Below are 10,825 nucleotides of genomic sequence, written 5' to 3'. Positions count from 1 at the left end.
TCTGTCTCAGAGTCTGCTCCCAAGGGAATCCAACCTGGACCAAACGGTGACTCAGAGACTGGTGGGCCCCAAGGAGGGAGAATGAGCTCCCACTGTGGAGAGAAAAGAGTCCACTGTTCAAGTCATGAAGAGCCTTGTTCATCATACAAAGTGGTTTGGTATTTATCTTGTGGGCAGTGTGAGTCAGTGAAGGGTTTTAAATAGGGCACTAACAAGATCTGATACATATTTAGGAAGGTTGTTCCGGAAGCGGAATACAAAACAAACTGGAGTGGCACGAAGCTGTCGCATAGCCCAGTTGGACAGTGACGGTGGGGATGGAGAGGAGATCCTGCAATAAACTGGGAGAATTTGGTGACTAACTGAATGTGATGGTGGGAAAGAGAGAAAGGAAAGTCAAAGACTAAGTTAGGATCACTACTCGTCTGGGAGACTAGTTGGATTACTTCATGGCAGAGAATGTTAGGAGGAGAACATATTTCTAACAGGTTGAAATTAAGTTATACCCACACGGACCATCAAGATGGAAATATTCAGAAGGGATATAGATATATATAGATATAGATGATACTTATAGTCAGACCTTGACTATTCCAAAACAAGGCTATATTAAATACATACATGATAGCAGGACAAAAATAAATAGGTGAAAAAACTGAGGTGAAGAGAATTAAGAGGGAGGTGAGGTTAATACACAAAAAGTAAAAGGCAGACCCTAAACAACAACAAATAGTTCACCAAATCTGCCCTGAACTTCCTAGTGGCAAAGCAGAGGGAAATACAACGAGGCACATGTTTCATTAAGACCCTAAGTTAAAAGCAAGTCAGTGGCTTCAGAGAACCACTCAGTCCTGGATCCTGAGATCCCAGGGGAAACATCTCCCAGGGCTAATCAGCAGTTAGGTATAGAGAAAGGGGGGCTTAGCAGTGAGATGGAGATGGAAATGCGGGAGTTGAGGGCCGTGGGCCGTGGTGATGATTGTAGGCACGAGGAGAGTATGAAACATGAGAAGGAAGAGGACCAAGGACGGAACCTGGGAAAACTGACATTTAAGAGGAAAGCTGGAGAACCAGGGAAAGAGAGCCGAGAAGATTAAGCTCCCCCAAATCCCAGCCATGTGAAAAGCAGATACACTGTTTGGGAGTACTTGCAAGTATGTTTTCTAATTTCATTGTCTACTTCAATGAGAACAGAAAACTTAGTCTTGAAATATACCAACAACAGCCTTCAAATGCTTGCCTGAGGGGGAAAAATGCAGCAATCATTTACCTACCTTTTCAAAGACACGGATAAAGGTCATTGTCAAAACATAACCCCCAATGTAAAGGAATATTAGGTTATACCAATGACGTCGTGGTTACTATCATATGACTAAAGTAATATAATTGGCAGTAGCAGAATGTCTATACAAGTTTAATAACAGTTTTTATCTTAACTCTAATTTTAAAGTAAAAATTACGCTTTATGTTCACTTCTAGGATAACTGAGTCTCCAGAAAAGATACATCTTTTTGAAGAATAAGTTTCTCCCAACAGCCTGTCTTAAAAGTATAAAAGTTAGTTCAGTTTTTTTATTGCCTTGTAAATAAATTCCTCTCTATATCCTACCATAACAAAAGAATCAGTAGGTTTACCTACGGATTAGCTGATAAGTGAAACAGGTAATCTCTGCCCTGAAGAAATCTGAGAACTGCTACAGCTCTAAGAGGAAGACTTGAGAGAATCAGGTCAAGAAGTCTTTGCTGGTGCTGCTTTCCTGCAGGGGGCTGGAAGAGGAAATCGCATGAAATGCAAGGAAAAAATGTAAACAGGAATTAAGGAGTTGCCCTAAGTCAAACAATTTCTCATAAATCTTCAACCAATGGAAAATACACTATTTTACATCAGATTTTTTTAAAGAAATAGAAAATAGAAGTTGGCTGTGCATGTTGTATGAGAAAGGAATGACCAGATGCAAAACGGGCAACCATATGAAAAGCCCATTGAAGGGAACTGGGTGATTAATACGCTACAAACAGGCCAGGACAGCATGATTTATCTCCATCTCAGAATGGAAACCTACGATGCAGAAAATGAGGTTAAAATGAAAAATGTAGGAATCCTGACAAACAACAAAATAAAGGATAATCTATGTTTAAAGTCAGGGCATAAATTCAAATGAAGGACCAAAATTCCTCTCGTAAAGAATCCAAGAATCTACTGACAAGTCTCGGCAAGTAAGCTGAGTTGGAATGCTTCCTTAGAGAACTTGGGATTTTTCTGTAGCCCAAGACAAACCAGAGATCTAGAATGAAATGACCCACTACATTTCTTAGTAAGATGATGATGCTTTACTGGTGGCAAAGAAGATTTTACAGAGCGGGACAGGGCAGAGAACGGAAGTCACTTAGATTTTTCTTTGTGTTGCACGTAGAGGAATAATTTTAGGTTCTCAGGGAAAGAATTGCACTCAGATGATGTCACTGCAGAAGTCAAAGACAAGCAGAACCAAACTTGCTATTTGACAAGATTCTAATAATATTATCAGTGATCAAAAGATCCCTTACCAGGTGCCAGACAGAGTGGTAGGTATGCATTCCCCATCTACAGATGAAGGAATGAGGACCACTGTCAAAGGATAAGATTAACATATGGCTCAGGCCTCTGATGTCCTAATAAAGAGAGGGCTTCACAATTCTGCAGGATAACTCAGTGGGGGAAACAGTATTTTCCTACATTTAAAAGAAAAATATCTCCTTTTTTCGCCTATTCCCACTTCTCAAGATCAAGGTCCCCCACTTTCTGGGAAGAAGTCACTAAACACTTCATTAGCACATTTTTTTAAATTGAGAGCAGCATCAGGTAGACATTTCATTTCTTAATTGATTGGCTTTATTTTTCATTTTGAACTTTTTGTAATGTAGAATGTTACTGAAGTATATATACAGAAAGTGCAAACATGAAAAGTGTACAGTTAAACTAATTTTCACAAAATGAGCACAGCTGTGTCAGAAGTTTTCAGATAAAGACATTGAACCTGACCAGATCCCCAGAGGTCAAGGTCTCTGCGTGCCCGTTCCTATAACTAACTTTCCCTCAAGGGTAACAATCATCTTAAACTGTAACTCAAATGAGTTTTGTCTGTTTTTGAACTTCATGTAAACAGAATCACATAAATGTATATGTGATTGTATCGTGCATCACTCATTCAACACTACATTTGTGAGGTTCAGTTATATAGTCGTGTGGGTTGTAGTCCGTTCATTCTCATTGCTCTACAGCATTCCACAACTTATTTATCTATCCCACCACTGATAGGTGTTTATTGGTTCTTTTTTTTTTTTTTTCTTCAATTTTTGACGGAAAGATATTGCTGTGAATACTTCGATGTATCTTTTTGGCAAACTTGGGGATCATTTTAGAATTATTCAGATTTATTGGCTGTATTTTTGAGGACTTTGAATGGAACTTAAAAATACATCATTTCTCTCTTTTCAGTGTGTATTTCTTTATTAGATGACTGGTTAATACTTGTGAACATCCACTCTACATATTTTATGTTAATATTTTCTCTAATAGTATTTCTAGTGATTGCCTCAAGAAATAACAGAGCCTTAACCATCTTGAACATGTTACTTACTACACGTTACAGGAATTCAACAGTAATCGAATAAGATGCCAGTATAAGCTTCTACTGGTGGACGTATGGCAGATCATGTTTGCAACGAATGAAAAGTGATGAATATTTATTTTTCTAAAAAAATCTTCTTAAATGCATTGACAAACTGGCTGGAATAGACTGTAAGGCACACTCAGGTCAAAAACTAAAGGGGAGCGTGCAGGGAGGAGGGGACACCGATGCTGCTTCCACCTGAGGGCATGTACTGAGCTGGGGGGCCCGGAGCTTTAATACTCACAGCCTTCTGGGGCTGGGGGAGAGGGGTTGAAACCCAGGGCCTGAACAGAGAGCAGAGCTAGGACCCAAAGGGTACATCTCTCTCTTCTCTCTTCCTTCCCTTCAGTGTGAGTGCTAGTTATGCTTGATTTTGTCCCAGAGGTCCCTTAAGTCACCCTCATTTTAAAAAATGTTTTTCTCTTGCTGTGCTGATTGGATGATTTTCACTGTTCTGTCTTCCAGATCACTCCTCTGTATCATCTAATCTGCTGTTGGTTCCTTCTAGTTTAGTTACCATTTCTGTTATTGTCTTCTTCTGACTGGGTCTCTCTTATAGCTTCTACCTCTGTTGAAGTTCTGTGTCCCCTATTCTTCTTGCCGGTGCAGCAAGCATCTCTATCACCACTACTTTGAACTCTATCAGGTAAGTTACTTATCTCCATTTCATTAGGTCTTTTTTTTCCCCCTCTGGGGTTTACCTTGTTCTTTTGTTTGGAACACAGTCCTTTGTTGCTTCACTTTGTTTGACTTTCTGCATTTGCTTCCATGAATGAAGTGGAGCAGCTACCCCTCCTGGTCTTGAAGGGTTGGCCTTGTGTGGACTGTGTGTGCCAGGCAGCTTTGGCAGGCAGGCTGGAGCCGGCGACCCCAGAGTGTGCCACGCCAGGGCCATTTTGGTGTGAAGGCCGGACCTGGGGCAGGTGTGGATGGGGTGCCCAGGGTGTGTCAAGCCGGGGCCACCTTGAGCAGATGGTTGAAGGTGTGGGCCAAGGGCTTGGGGTGTAGTGGGGCAGCCTTGGCAGGCTGGCCAGATGCCTGGACCAGGATTCCTTCCACGCTATTGAGGTAGAGGGGGATTGCCAAATATGGCGTTTTCTGGAACCTCCTGCCCTGGAGAGAGTTCCAGCAGTTCCCCTCCCATTTGGCAGATCCTCTAGGGTTAAAGTGGCTTTCCCTCAAGGATAGTCTAAGTGCCCTTTAAACTTCGAGGGTTTTTTTGCTGTTCCCCAGGGCACATGGGCCCCTCAGTGACATCCCTCCCGACTACAGGTCCCGCCCATACTGTGTCTCTGTCTCCCCGACCTGTCTCTGTGTGTCATTTGTTGTGCAGAAGCTGTTCAATTAGCTCTCAGTTCTTCTCCAGGAGAAACTGCTCTAAATGTAGGTTTAGATTCAATGTGTCCATGGAAGGTGAATTCAAGGTCTTCCTATGCTGCCATCTTGGAGGAACTCTTCAAATACTTTTTATTTAAAAAAATTTTTTTGCTAATATATGTATTTTTTTATTGAAGTATAGTTGGTTTACAATGTTGTGTTCATTTCTGGTGTACAGCATAGTGATTCAGTTATACATATATTCCTTTTCCTATTCTTTTTCATTATAGGCTATTATAAGATAATAAAATAGATCCCTGTGCTGTACAGTAGACCTTGTTGTTGATCTATTTGATACATAGTAATTAGTATCTACAAATCCTGAACTCCCAATTTATCCTTCCTCCCTCCCCATTCCCTCCTGGTAACCATAAGTTTGTTTTCTATGTCTGTGATTCTGTCTCTGTTTTGTAAATAAGTTCATTTGTGTCATTTTTTTAGATTCCACATATAAGTGATAGCATATGGTATTTTTCTTTTTCCTTCTGGCTTATTTCACTTAGAATGATGATCTCAAGGCCCATCCATGTTGCTGCAAGTGGCATTATTTTTATTCTTTTTTATGTCTGAATTGTATTCCATTGTATACATATTCCACATCTTCTTTATCCAATCATCTGTCGATGGACATTTAGTTGCTTCCATGTCTTGGATTTTGTGAAGAGTGCTGCTATGAATATTGGTGTTGGTTTGCCAATATTTTATTTATTTATGATCTTGATATCTATGCTCATGACTATAAAGGACCTATAATTTTTCCTATTTGTATTATCATTTTCTAGTTTTGATATCAAGGTTATACCAGCCTCATAAAATGGACTGAGAAACATTCCCTCTATCCATCAGTGTTTCAAAATCTGCAGAGAGAGAGAGAAATAGAGACAAAGAGAGAGAGACAGAGACAGAGAAGGAAATCAAGTGCCAGATGATTTTAGGGTGGATGCTAAAAATCAGAGGGCAATAGATAATCCCAATATTATACAAACTACTCAAATACTTTTTAGAATGAAGTGGATAGGAAGGGGAAAAAAGTATGTATACTGATTACTAAAACATATAGCAAATCATTTTACTGGTATTAAACACCCCAAACAGCCCTCTCACCCCTGCACTCTCCTTAAGTTCAAAACAGCCTCTTCCTAGGATCCCAACACTAACAAGCAATGTCATGTTCAATTTCTGGTCTCAGTTTCCCTGCCATCCCCTGAGAATGCCTGTCACTCCCTTCAGAGCAGGGACTCATTATATTTACTTACTGTGCATGATCCCAGCAGAGTACTCGGCCCGTGGGTCATACTCAGCAAACTGCAGCTCCTGCCTTGCTCACTGGCTCACGGTAAGCCTTCAAGGCGATGCAAATAAAAGCTTTCTAAACTGCACGTGTAATTGCACCAGATCCTCTGCCCCAGGTAGAAAGCGGGAAGTTCTCATCTTTTGAAGGAGGCTTCTCTGAGTGGAGGAGGAGGCTCCTTCCCTTGCTCACTCCACTGCCACGAGCCAATGGAGTGTTTCTTCGCTTACTAGTTGGGCCTCCCCAGCATGGGGTGGAGAGGCTAGAGCCAAAGGAGGACAAACCCTTGGCTTGCTGCCAGCCCCACCATGGCTGTCCCTGCGGGGGCACGTTGCTCAGAGCACATTTTGGCATAAACTTGGTCACTTCAGTTAATTCCAAAGGGGCACGGTGTGAGCTCTTGGGAGGGAGCCACATCGTGTCTAAAGGGCACAAAATAATGGGGATTTTTTTCTGTGTGGCCTCACCCAATTTAAGTTATCTTCTCAAGTAGCTCAAACACTAAATGGAAATACTCGACCTCTCTCCTCTCTGGGCTTTTGACAAAGCAAAAGGAGTTGGAGAGTGGTTTTATTGGTTTGTTTGTTTTTGTTTTAATTTCTGCTCCTTTTCCCTTTCCATAGTCAAGATAAAACAAAATAATGGATGATGATGCTTCATCGGGGCATGAAATAATTTCAGTTAAATTTGAGATTGGTGTTTAACATTCCAGTTTGTCACTGTAAATTGATTTCTGTGAGCAGATCAAGAAACAAAAGAGGTTTTTGGAATGCATGCTAAAGGATCTGAATACTGAATAACCAGCCACCATGGGTGGGTAAGAAAAGCCACAATTGAGAGATGGCCTACACAGCCTGTTTTTTAGCTGTTTAGAGGAATTTTCCTGACATTTCCTTTTTCTGGTAGATGTGTGTTTTTCTACTTGGTATAAGAGGGATTAATTCAAGCATTTCATACCTAGGACCCGCTGAAAGGCAGTTTTACATGTGAATAGATTTAAGTGGCCAGGGCCACTTCTTTCCTTCCCGCAACTGTGCCAGATCCACTTCCCACACCCTCCTGTTGTGACTCTGGCCAAGTTCTCCCATCCTTCTTAGAGCACAAGTGTACAATTTAGTCAACCTGAGGCCACAGGAACCAATAATGCATCTTTATAGCTCAGAAATGTTATTATAGCTTCCAGAAAGGACCTCTCCACCCTAGTCCAAAAGATCAAATTTATTCTTTAAACTAATAAGCCCAATTCATCAGAAGAATCATGCACCATATGTGTTTTATAAAATTTACCTAGCTATAGGAGGTATTTTATAGAGAACGTGTCATAGGGCTATATACATGTTGACAAGTTCTGGTTTGTTGTTGTTGTTGTTGAATAGGGAATTAGTGTTTCTTGAAAAATTGGAGGGAAGGGCACCACTCTTACTACCCCTTCCAACCATTTTTGTTCTCTGGGTCTCCTTTGTCAGCTCAGTACTGGTAGAAAATCGCTACTCGCTGTCTATACACACGGCAACCAGATATGACCCATTCGTGTGGTGCCTTTGAGATGGAGGGGCCCTAGGAGCCTCTCAAGTTAAGATCAGTTGCTTTGATTCCCATTTCCACTGTGGATTGGTTCATTTGTGTTCACTTCCCTCAATCATCCATTTTGGTTAATGAACAGGTCACACAATGAGGAAATTCTTATGGCGTGAAATGGTGTGTGAATGTGTGTGTTATTTGGGTAATTTAGAAAAAGCAAATTTGAAAATAAACCAGCAAGAACCTGGAATTGATGTCCTGTAACTAGGTTTCCTGTTGTGTTAAACAGCTATTATTATGATCACATACCTGTTGGTGGCCAACTGAATTCAAAAGCAAAACATGCATAACACAAACTAATACAGCCCTTTCCCAGATTCCGGAGAACAGCTTGTGGTGGCTCTGTTCATCAAAGGAAGCTCTCCTCTGTTGCAAGAATGGCTGGCTCATTCTGCTGATGACCTCGTATTAATGTGCCAGAAACAAAGCAACGACGTGGGGATAATTTCTACAAAACTCGATGTTTCATCCAAATGTAATTAAAGCAGCCAAGAATTTTTGCCCTTGTTACTGTGAAATAACTCAGAGCCAGAGGTTGAGTTATTCAGAGCTAATCTTTCATCCACATGTGAAGAAAGGTGTCAGTTGATTTTCCTTCCTTTCTGCATAATAGTTTCTGAGAGAGCCGGAAATAAGCCTTTAGTTTTTTTTAGTTTGAAGGTTTTTTTAGTGAGGATCAGAGTATGGGATCTGCCAGATTAGCGATTAATTTGGGGATGCCAGGTACTCAAGGGAGTTGATCACTCACTGTGCAAATTTTCTAAGGAAATGGTTATTAGATACATATCCCACAGATACTGACTTTAAAGCAGCAGTGTGGCAGGTCAGAAGCTATAAACACAGCCTTGCCTTTATCTGTTCTTCAGGAAGCTGTAAAGGATTGTAGTAAATATACACAGGAGGGCATCAGAATGATTCAAAGTTGTAACACTGCCTCCATCACTATAGGTTATAACGGGAACTGAAGCTAATTGCTGGAGACTGCTCTATGCGTCAATGCCCCACCAGCAATGAGGGGCAAAGACACCTACCAACCTCATTGAGAAATTGAACAAGGTCATTTAAGTAAAACTCCAGGCACAAAGTTAAGTACTCAACAAACGATAACCATTCTTACTAGCTGCTTAACTATTAACTCAATATAATAATTATGCTTTAGGTGATAATGAAGATTATGCACCAAATCAGAGAAACTGGTTTGAAAAAAAAAAACTTTCTCTTATTTGAATTAGTGTTAACTCAAAGTGTCAACATACTAATTTTCTCCATAATTCACACTGCCTTATTCATATATACTTAGTAGATATTTTTAAAAAAATACCACAGTGCATCTGAGACGACTCATGTACAGGAAGCTTTCTAAATGCATACTGATTTGACTACAGCAAGCTGACTCAGAAGTGGCAAAACAACTCAGTGTTTGGATACAGAACATGATTTCTATTTTAAATATCTAAATCCTTTAGACCTCAGTTTCTTCTTTTTTTTTTTTTTTTTTCTCTTAATGGAGGCACTGGGGATTGAACACAGGACCTCGAGCACACCAAGCATGCACTCTACCACTGAGCTATACCCCACACCCCATTGACCTCAGTTTCTTTACCCACTAGGGCTTGAGATGGAGGGAACAGGGAAGGGCAATCCTTCCCTTCCTGCTTCTCCACTAAGTGGTGGCACCGAATTAAAAGAAGAATCTTTCAGACACCAAAATACGCACATTTAACTACTGTGCTATAACTGCTTCTCAAGTTAGGGAGAAAGACAGGGCTGTACCAGGAGTTCCCAACCAGCAACACTCAGAGAAACAGGTGGTACAGGGGCAAAACATGTGGCCTCTTGGAACCCACTGCCAACATTGGAATCCAGCTCTGCCACACGAGCTATAAAACCTTGGGGAAATGACTTAATCTCCCTGAGCCTGAGCTTCCCTTATTTAGAAAGTGAAGATGGAAACAATATTTGCACATAAATTCATAGGAGGATTAAATACCTTAATACATGCAATCTGCTTAGAGCAGGGCCTTCTTGATTATCAGCAGTTGCTACCTGTTATTCACGTTGATGGACATACGGGGAACATGCCAAGGTTTGGGGTTTTTCTTCATTTGTTGTTGAGTCTGCAGGATGTTGCCTCATTTACAACACAGTTTTTACTCTGTCCGACAGAGCGGGGGATGTACCTTTTATCCCTTACGCACTGACTACTTGAAACACTGCTCATATATGGTTTTTTTTTTTCTATTTCATAGGGATTTTCAGGAATTGAAGGAGATATTTCCAAATCAAGTTACTCCTTCGTGAGAACTAAAAGTGTTAAGTTATTTATCTTTGTGGCAATAGTTCCAAAATCACTAAGCTTTAAAAAGTGGGTTATCAGAACTGCATTATAAACTGCTAAGAACTATAAAATTATAAGGTGAACTCTTACTCAAGGAAATTGGATCTTATCATGGAGCCTAGTTTAAAGTCAACATTGTTTAAAAATTGAAGTATAGTTGATGTACAATGTTGTGTTAGTTTCTGGTGTACAGCATTGTGATTCAGTCATACATATGTATATAGTCTTTTTCATATTCTTTTGTATTGTTTGTATCTGCTAATCCCAAACTCCTAATTTATCCCTCCCACCTCCTTTCCCCTTTGGTAACCGTAAGTTTGTTTTTATTTCTGTGAGTCTATTTCTGTTTTGTACATAAGTTCATTTGTGTCATTTTTTTAGATTTCACATACAAGTGATATCATATGATATTTGCCTGTCTTACTTCACTTAGTATGATAATCTCTACCCATGTTGCTGCAATAGAATATTTCACTTTTTATGACTGAGTAGTACTCCATTGTATATATACCACATTGTCCTTATCCAATCATCTGTCAATGGACATTTAGGTTGCTTCCATGTCTTGGCTATTGTAAATAGTGCT

This window comes from Camelus ferus, chromosome 8, assembly GCF_009834535.1.
Source record: "Camelus ferus isolate YT-003-E chromosome 8, BCGSAC_Cfer_1.0, whole genome shotgun sequence".
Taxonomy (NCBI): Eukaryota; Metazoa; Chordata; class Mammalia; order Artiodactyla; family Camelidae; genus Camelus; species Camelus ferus.
This window is presented reverse-complemented; position numbering follows the sequence as displayed.